Here is an 11,068-nt window from a genome sequence, read left to right as displayed (position 1 = left end):
TATGTACATATGATTCTTAGGCTAGTGAGATGCATTTTGTTAAGACCTAAATGCCTTTGTGTATAAATTTATAAATTTGCTGTGCAAGTGTACATGTGTATTTTAAGGCTAGGGTGCTTGTGTGGTTAGATTTGAGAGCTTATGAGCTAAAAGGCTAGAAATCCTATCAAATGTAACCTATAAATTCATATTTATTAATAGATGAAACCATAGTTGTATACCACAAGACAAAAATAGTACGGGGCGGAATGAATCCATGAGAGTGAAAGGTGAGGGGTGGAACCAAGACATGGTTCCTAATCCAAATAACTATCAATGATATAATATTCTTAAAGTAACTTTATGGGATGATATTGCAATATATTTTAATATAATATTAGTTATCCCCAACTATAAAGAAATGATAAATGGATCCTTCATTTCCATCAAAGTTTATTAGGGGATAATTATGGTGTTGTTCTAGGGAGAACTAGAGGACCCATGGCTATTGTACCCTAAGTACCCTAGTGTATCTTGGTATGATTTCACATCTCCTTGGGTTTCCTAGGGAAAGGATGAGTCCATGGAGGGAGAAGTGTAGGTATGGGTGTACCCATATGGCCCTAAATAGTACATGAAGACTATTGAGGGAACTTGGAACTTCTGGAAGCCATAGGGCCCTTAGACATCTTTTGCCAACAAAGTTGGAAACCCATGGATGGGTTGTGCCACATAAAAATGGAATAAAAGTGTAGAGAAAGGGGTGCACTACCTTGGGTTGTGTGGTCTTATGGGGATGTGAGGCTATCGGTTGGCCACTACTTGGGTTTGTTATCATGGCCTTATTGATGTTCAACACTAGTTATGTGCCATAGATAGCTTTAGGTAAGCCATTGTGTGTGTGGTCATGGCCCCAACTCGAGGGTGACCCATTGTTGAGAGATTAGGAGCAACATGGTCTATGGTTGGGTGGTATTTCCTAGATCTCCACCCAGTTAGTTAATTTTATCAATTAAGCTATAAAAAATTATTTTATGGCATATTTGTTATCTATGGTTTATGGTTTTTCATGCATGGAATTCTGTTGTCCCTCCACTATCTATGTGTGTGTGTGTGCATGAGCGTGTAATATTGTATAATTATGGTATCAGTGTTAGAGTTAGAGGCATCACCCTAGAAGGGTGGCTAAGGGGGTGTTACAAGTGGTATAAGAGCCTAGGTTGCAACATTGGACTTGTATGGGCCAAACACAAAGAGAACAAACATGGACTATAGGGTACATGTACAACATGGGGGCTTCACTCAACGAACCTTCAACATATCACATGCATCATGGCATATTGAAAAATACCCTTAATTTGACTACATATTAGAAAATACCTCTAAAAATCACATTATTTAACCCCCTACCAATACAAACCCAATACACCTTCCCAATTTAAAAAACCCATAATTTCACTAAATATTATAGGTATCCAATTTTCATTAACATTTTTTATACCCCTTTATAATTTTTCTTTAACTTTGAGCTCCATTTTTTATACCTGTCACTATAAAAAGCATTTACCCCCTATATATTCTACAATATATTATGTCATTTTTTCTTCAATATATATACCCCAATATGAACCCACCTGGTATGGTATTGCTCCCCCAGTGTAACCCCTTTGATCTACAAACTATTTGAAAAACTATCCAAACCATTTTTTATTCGTTGAATGTTATAATTTCAAGTTTCGTATTATTCTAATGGCTATTTGAAGTGGTAAGTTGGTTTGTATGTTAATTATGAAAACTAGGATTGAATATGTAATTCCTATGTGCAACGATTTTATTTTTATGCACGATAAATGTTTGGGAATCAATGAATGGCATGACGTGTTTGAAAATATCCTTGAATGATAAACAATTGCATGGATTGTTATTATAACAAGGGGAGTTGTGATGCAGCAAGTCCATGCCAACATGTTGATTTGAATGTTATAATGGTTTCTTTTCAAATAAAGGATACCTCCTACAAATTACTTCAAAACCTTGACTTGCTCCATGAGAGTAACCCCATGCTTTAGAGTGATCAACATATAGATCTTCAAGAACCCTAGGATTCTTATGAGCCTTATGTTTCCAAAAACCCTAGATGCATAACTAGCTAAATGAAATGCCATGAATTGACAAGAGATAGTTGCCTTCAAATAAGATATCATTTCTAGCAAGCCAGATGTTTCACACAATTTTTCTAGAGAAAGCCCTATTCTCGTTAATAGATTCATCTTCGTACCACCCTTTAAAGCAATTAGAAATACCACCTTCTACTCATTTCTTATAAATAGTTACTTCTTTTTTGTAATATCTCTATTATTGTCATTTATGTGTTTACAAATAATTTGCCTCATTGGTACGATAGTCTCACCTTGCATTTGAATAGACTTCATTTCAATTTTATCAGAGGATGGAAATGGGAATGTAACATGTTCAAAGACATAGCATGCTTCCTTTGAAAACAATTTCCAACTCCGAATTTACTCATGCATCAGGAACTCATTGAAAAATTTACATAATCATATCAAAGCTTGTAATTGAAACAACCTAAAAAGGTTATCATCTCAGACATAATTTCTAGCTTCCATTTATGTCAAAATAAAAATGTGACTTTAGTTGGTAGAATATCAAGATACTATTAAATCTAGGAAATACTAAATAGATCTACAGAATTGACCACAAAATTGGAATTGGTGTATTTAGACACAATATAATTTAAAAAGATCAAATCAAATCTTAGTCTTTGGACATTTGAAAAGGAAAATGGAAGTATGTGTTACTGGTTTATGAGATGGTGTTGATCACCAAACTTTATACTGTTATCAAACTCTTTTCATAGTGAAAAACAACACACCCTTTATAATAAAGCAAGCTCTAAACATGGAAAAAATCCATTTTAATTTTAATATAGAGATATCCTTCCCAAAGTATTCTTTGCACAAATCTATTAGTCCATCAATCTCTTTCCTCAAACGTTATCACTTTATGATAAACAACACAATGGAATGGAACAGATGGGAAAGATAAATGTGAATCACATTTTATTAATAAGATTTACATATTTATAAATTTCCTTGTGACCCTTGGTCTTCATATACCAAGTGGTATCTTTGACTTCGGTGACTGTTCACATTCCACACCAAACCGTAGCGGATTAGTTGTCTAACATTCCCCCCCCCCCCCCCCAGTTCGAAAGGGTATATACGATTCCAAGAAGAGAGATATAATACAAAAATACAAGAATGCATGAAAATAGTAGGTTGAATGTTCTCTCTGAGAGATTGCATAAGGTGGGATAACTTGAGGTCTCAATTGATGATGGTTTAAGGATGACCACCAACACTAGAACACTTAGTGTAGTTCCTGGAACTCTTCCAAATATGGCAAGAAGTTGAAGTCTTCTACTGGAGGATGTGCTCCCTATTATTTCGAAAAGGGAGACAATTGGGGTCTCAACCTAGAACGCTTGTCTCTAGCTCGAACTCTAAATTTGGGAATGATTGTCTCTGGCGAAAGGTTTAGGCAACAGGTTCAAGTTGTGGCTCAAGCTCGCTTGATTTATCTTCAAAAATTTTAGATGACCATCAATTCTACCCTTTTTAGATACAAGGTGAGAATATGAATAGATATTAATTGCAATACTTTTCAATATTCGAGAACAAATCATGTTGTATGAGAGAAATACTTTTTTGGTTGTTGAAGCCCATTGTCAGGATGCGATCTATCCAAGGTGAATATTTTTTCTTGTAGGAGGCATGTTTTTAAGGCATTTGTTTGAAGAATGAGTGTGCTAACCACAATTATTGCACGGATGAAGATCAAAACAATGATCTTTCACATGACCAACTCTATCACAATGTTGGCATTTCACAATTTGTTGTTGTGGAGTGGGAACAAGTGAATATGAAATATCATGCAAAACCCCATCGCTATGAAACTAGATGGGCTTCGAGTAGTCTAGAGTGTGAATAGAAACCTCCTTATCGTATCCGAGACCTATTTTATGCTTGTTGTCGACAAGCTCTTCCCAAGTTCTGATGATGGGCTTGGGAAGTGCGGGGTAAATTTTGGCATGCGCATGCAACTCTACTATTTCAATGACTTGTTAGGTTTTGGAAGTTGATAGTAGTTTGTCTCACATTCAAACAGACAATTGTTTTAAAAAAAATAAGTTCAGAATGATGCTTGGGCTACTGTAACTCATCTTGTTGAAGTTGAGACTCAAGCTGCAAGAAATAAATCTTATCTTGTGCATTTTGCAAACATATTTTAATGTCAAAAAGTGTGTCTTTGCTAATTTTTACTTATAATGATCAGAAAAGTGTATTAGATTTTTTCAGAACTCTAATACCTTAGTAATTCTATGATATCTCAGTAAAAAATAAAATCCTAGAAATGCACTACTATCAATTCCAAAATCTTATTTTACTGAGTTGTGAGCGAATTCCGAAATCTTCTTTTATTATGAGATGTGAGCAGAGATGGAGCTGGGCCCTAAATAATCAAAATACTTGTAGCAAAATTCTAATATATATCTATAAACATGTTAAACAATAGAGACCCATCATACCAAGGTGCATGTATAACCAACATCGACTTCGCATCATTCAACGATCAATTCAATTCAATAACAATACAATACTAATGAAAAATATAGGGGTTCAACGCACCACGGGCTCACATTACACCATTACATAGTATTCATACACTGAATGCAATATACCATATGAATCAAGTGCAGCACATAGGAGTAACATTGACTTTGACTTCACCATCGTTACAACTTACTAAATTAAAATACCATATCGGCGGACATTGCAAAGGTTTCTTTATATGATTAATGCAGGTCGAGCCCAATTTGGATTTAAGAACTGGTAAGTTTCAACAACTAGCTTGGTATAGCAACAAAGCACGTAGGTGATTGGGCCCTCAAAAACCACTTTTGTCAAGGCACATCTCTAAATTAGTTTTCCAAAAATCTATTTTATGTGTACACTCATCTACTGGCTTCCTTTATAATTTTATGCATATTGAGGGTTTGTGGATTCTCTTTGGAGACAGTCGTGCCTTGGAGAGTATTTTGGAAGCTGTGACCTTGCTTGTCATGAGTCTTTCCAAGCTACCTCTAATAAATCCTGAAACAGACCCACTCTTTTAGTTTTAACTTACAGGCTGGTCAACCCTAGCCAGTTCATTCAATGTAGAGTGGGGCACACTACATGTTACTTCCTACCAAGTTCTTTATTTATTCCTTATTTTCCCGAAAAGTCTGACCAGACGATTCATTGATCTGGGAATGACGAACTTTTAATAATTCTTGAAGACTAGGGATAATATTGCACTCCCTTCACCTTCGGTTGGATGGTTGATGGTGCCTAGTGCTATATATATGAACATAAACAAATTCTAATGTCTCTACGATCAATTGTACAGATGGCTTTGAGAGAGAGACTCATTTGCAAAACCAAGAATCTTTAGACATATGTGAGAATTCACAAATAGTTTCTCTTTTTATCATAATAATATAATCTCAGTTTATTTTGAATCAAAACAATAACAATTTTGACCAATCATGATGCTCATTATTGCAAATAAATGAAATCATTGTGGTTGATCATCACATGGCTAGTTTTGATAAGAAACCAATGATAGATGCTTACTAGAAAGGTGACAATATATGTGTCTTGAAGCGGTTGGACCCACGAAGTTTACCCATAGACAAATTAATTATCAACAAGGAAATTTTTTCTCTCCTGTTGAAAGTTTAGGTATTCTGTTCTTAGTCTTGTTTGACGCAGGTACTACAATCCCTCATTTTCTTTGACAGTGGATCAATCGACATATCTATTATTTTGAGGGCTCTTTTCAATGCAAGATGTGGAAAATTCATCAAAATGAAAGAAATTATTTGTGATGATTGATAGACAAAGAAACGGTTTCCAAAAATGGGCACCTTGGGACCAGGAGTCATTTAAGTGAATGCATAAATTTTAGGGACGAGAGAGAGAGGCATATTCTGCTTCTGGACTGCACAAAAACATATATGATAGGATCATGTGCATTTGGTAGCCACGATGTATGGGTGTGTTTATGCAAACCTTGGGTTGTGTGGTCTTATGGGGATGTGAGGCTATTGGTTGGTGGCTACTTGGGTTTGGTACCATGGCCTTATTCATATTCAAAACTAGTTATGTGCCATAAATAGCTTTACGCAAGCCATTGTCTGTGTGTTCATGGCCCCAACTCGAGGGTGACCCATTGTTGAGAGACTAGGAGCAACATGGTCTATGGTTGGGTGGTATTTCCTAGATCTGCAACCAGTTAGTGAATTTTATCAATTAAGTTCTAAGAAACTATTTTTTGGCATATTTGTAATCGATGGTTTATGGTTTTTCACGCATGGAATTATTTTTTCCCTCCATTATGTGTGTGTGTGTGTGCATGAGTGTAATATTGTATGATTATGGTATCAGTGTTAGAGTTAGAGGCATCACTCTAAAAGGGTGGCTAAGGGGGTGTTACAAGTGGTATAAGAGCCTAGGTTGCAACATTGGACTTGTATGGGCCAAACACAGAGAGAAAAAACATGGATTATAGGGTATATCTACAACATGGGGGCTTCACTCAACAAACCTTCAACATATCACATGCGTTCATGGCATATTAAAAAATACCCTTAATTTGACTACATATTAGAAAATACATCTAAAAATCACATTATTTAACCCCCTACCAATACAAACCCAATACACCTTCCCAATTTAAAAAACCCATAATTTCACTAGATATTATAGGTATCCATTTTTTCATTAACATTTTTTATACTCCTTTATATTTTTTCATTAACTTATAGCTCCATTTTTTATACCTGTCACTATAAAAACAATTTACCCCCTATATATTCTACAATATATTATGTCATTTTTTCCTCAATATATATCCCCCAATATGAACCCACCTGGTATGGTATTGCTCCCCCATTGTAGCCCCTGTGATCTACAAACTATTTGAAAAAATATCCAAACCATTTTTCATTCCCTAAATGTTATAATTTCAAGTTTCGTAGTATTCTAATGGCTATTTGAAGTGGTAAGTTGGTTTGTATGTTAATTATTAAAACTAGGATTGAATATGTAATTCCTATGTGCAACGATTTTATTTTTATGCGCGATTAATGTTTGTGAATCAATGAATGGCATGACGTGTTTGAAAATATCCTTGAATAATAAACAATTGCATGGATTGTCATAATAACAAGGGGAGGTGTGATGTAGCAAGTCCCTGCCAATGTTTATTGAAGAAAATAAAATCCACAAGTGGAATATGGCTCCTATAATAGCACCTTGCACTATATGATCATAATTAGGCTCCTCATGCGTCCATGCCAAAGTTGTTATTGTCAATGCCCCTGCAAGGGCTGTGTTTTTAGTTTCACCCTACTATAAATTCCATTCCAAGGATGGCACAAGTGTTACATATCCTCCCACTTTAACCGTCATTGCTTTGCATTTGTTTGTGAGGATATTGGCGACAAACTAAAGGAGATAATTTTGGCGGTTTTTAGGGAATTTTAAAAATTAAACAAGTACTCCAGAAGAATATATATTCTCTCACCCAACCTCATCTTTTTGTGCCTGACTATCTACTTCCTTTCCCACCTTAGAATTAGGTTATGGCATTGCAACTACTTCTTACTTGAGAAACTAATTGATTTTGTGTGAAATGTTAAAACTAATTTGGTTGTCATATGTGTGGGGTCTCTATTGCCCTAGAAATAAATATTTTTGAAAATTTAGGTTTGTTGCCTTAGAAACAGCAATTACAGAACAAAATAGAAAAAAGAAAAATAACAACGAACTAATTTCTTACATCCCTAAACTTTTCCATTAGCGAAATAAGTATTAAATTTTCTAGACTACTTTTTCCTCATGTCCAATAAATTTTGAATTTGGAATCTCCCAACACTTGTATACTATTAGCACCTTTGTCCAAAGTGAGTTTAAATAACAACAAAAATGCATACAACTCTATTCTCGTGTTAGTTCCGGAACAACATGTTGATTTGAATATTATAATGGTTTCTTGTCAAATAAAGGATACCTCCTACAAATTACTTCAAAACCTTGACTTGATCCATGAGAGTAATCCCATGCCTTAGAGTGATCAATATATAGATCTTCAGGAACTCTAGGATTCTTATGAGCCTTAGGTTTCCAAAAACCCTAGATGCATAACTGGCTACATGAAATGCCATGAATTGACAAGAGATATTTACCTTCAAATAAGATATCATTTCTAGCAAGCCAAATGTTTCACATAATTTTGCTAGAAAAAGCCCTATTCTCATTAATAGATTCATCTTCGTACCACCCTTTAAAGCAATTAGAAATATCACCTTCTACTCATTTCTTATAAATAGTTATTTCTTTTTTGTAATATCTCTATTATTGTCACTTATGTGTTTACAAACAATTTGCCTCATTGGTACGATAGTCTCAAATTGCATTTGAATAGACTTCATTTCAATTTTATCAGAGGATGGAAATGAGAATGTAACATGTTCAAAGACATAGCATGCTTCCTTTGAAAACAATTTCCAACTCCAAATTTACTCATGCATCAGGAACTCATCGCAAAATTTACATAATCATATCAAAGCTTGTAATGGAATCAACCTAAAAAGGTTATCATCTTAGAAATAATTTCTAGCTTCCATTTATGTCAAAATCAAAACGTGACTTTAGTTGGTATAATATCAAGATACTATTAAATCTAGGAAATACTAAATAGATCTACAGAAGTGACCACAAAATTGGAATTGGTGTATTTATACATAATATAATTAAAAATATCAAATCAAATCTTAGTCTTTGGACATTTTAAAAGGTAAATGGAAGCATGTGTTATTGGTTGATGAGATGGAGTTGATCACCAAACTTAATATTTCTATCAAACTTTGTGCATAGTGAAAAACATACACACCTTTTATAATAAAGCAACCTCTAAACATGGAAAAAATCCATTTTAATTTTAATCTAGAAGTATCCTTCCCAAAGTAATTTTTGCACAAATCTATCAATCCATTAATCAGTTACCTCAAATGTTCTCACTTTCTGATAAGCAACAGAATGGAATGGAACAGATGGGAAAGATAAATGTGAATCACATTTTATTAATAAGATGTACATACTTATAAATTTCCTTATGACCCTTGGTCTTCATATACCAAGTGTTCTCTTTGACTCTGGTGACTGTTCACATTCCACACCAAACCTTAGCGGATTAGCTGTCTAACATTCCCCCCCTTATTCCGAACGTGTATATATGAGTCGAAGAAGAGAGCTATAATACAAAAATGCAACAATGCATGTCAACAATAGGTTGAATGTGCTCTCAGAGATGATTGAATAAGGTGGGACAACTCGAGGTCTCAACCGATGATGGTTTAAGGATGACCACCAACACTAGAACACTTAGTGCAGTTCCTAGAACTCTTCCAAATATCGTAAGAAGCTAATGTATTCTGCTAGTGGATGTGCTCCATATTATTTTGAAAAGGGAGATAATTGGGGTCTCAACCTAAAACGCTTGTCTCTGGCTCCAACTCTAAATTGGGTATGATTGTCTATGGCTGAAGGTTTAGGCAGTAGGTTCAAGTTGTGGCTCAAGCTCGCTTGATTTATCTTTGAAAATTGGAGATGACCATCAATTCCACCCCTTTTATATACAAGGTTAGAATATGAAGAGATCTCAATTGCAAGACTTTTCAATATTCGAGAACAAATCATGTTGTATGAGCGAATTATATTTTTGGTCGTTGAAGCCCATTGTCAGGATGCGATCCATCCAAGGTGAATATTTTTTCTTGTAGGAGGCTTGCTTTTAAAGCATTTGTTTGAAGAATCAGTGTGCTAACCACAATGCTTGCACAGATGAAGATCAAAACAATGATCTTTCACATGGCTAACTCTATCACAATGTTGGCATTTCACAATTTGTTGTTGTGGAGCAGGAACAAGTGAATATGAAATATCATTCAAAACTCCATCGCTATGAAACTAGATGGGCTTGGAGTAGTCTAGAGTGTGAAGAGAAACCTCCTTATCATATCCAAGACCTATTTTATGATTGTTGTCGACAAGCTCTTCCCAAGTTCTGATGATGGGCTTGGGAAGTGCAGACTAAATTTCGGCATGTGTGTGCAACTCTACTATTTCAGTGACTTGATTAGGTTTTAGAAGTTGATAGTAGTTTGTCTCACATTCAAACAGAAAATTGTTTAAAAAAAATAAAATTCATAATGATGCTTACACTATTATAACTCATCTTGTTGAAGTTGAGACTCAAGTTGCAAGAAATCAATCTTATCTTGTGCATTTTTCAAACAGATTTTAATGTCAAAAAGTTTGTCTTTGCTAATTTTTACTTATCATGATCAGCAAAGTGTATTAGATTTTTTTGGAACTCTAATACATTAGTAATTCTAGGGTTATCTCAGTAAAAAATAAAATCCTAGAAATGCACTACTATCAATTCCAAAATCTTCTTTTACTATGAGTTGTGAGCGAATTCTAAAATCTTGTTTTACTATGAGCTGTGAGCGGAGATGGAGCTGGGCCCTAAACAATCAAAATACTTGCAGCAAAATTCTAATATATATCTATAAACATGTTAAACAATAGAGACCCATCATACCAAGGTGCATGTATAACCAACATTAACTTCGCATCATTCAACGATCAACTCAATTCAATAAAAATACAATACCAATACAAAAGATAGGGGTTCAACGCACCACGGGCTCACATTACACCATTACATAGTATTCATACACCGAATGAAACATACCATATGAATCGCGTGCAGCACATAGGAGTAACACTGACTTTGACTTCACCATCGTTACAACTTACTAACTTAAAATACCACATTGGTGGGCATTGCAAAGGTTTCTTTATATGATTAATGCAGGTTGAGGCGAACTTGGATTTGAGAATCACCAAGTTTCAACAACTAGCTTGGCATAGCAACAATGCACATACGTGATTAG

The sequence above is a fragment of the Pinus tabuliformis genome, chromosome 2_2, assembly GCF_031772625.1.
Source record: "Pinus tabuliformis cultivar Carrire ecotype Pingquan chromosome 2_2, CPIR1, whole genome shotgun sequence".
In the NCBI taxonomy this organism is placed as follows: domain Eukaryota; kingdom Viridiplantae; phylum Streptophyta; class Pinopsida; order Pinales; family Pinaceae; genus Pinus; species Pinus tabuliformis.
The sequence above is the reverse complement of the archived record's forward strand: the minus strand, read 5'-3'. Positions refer to the sequence as shown.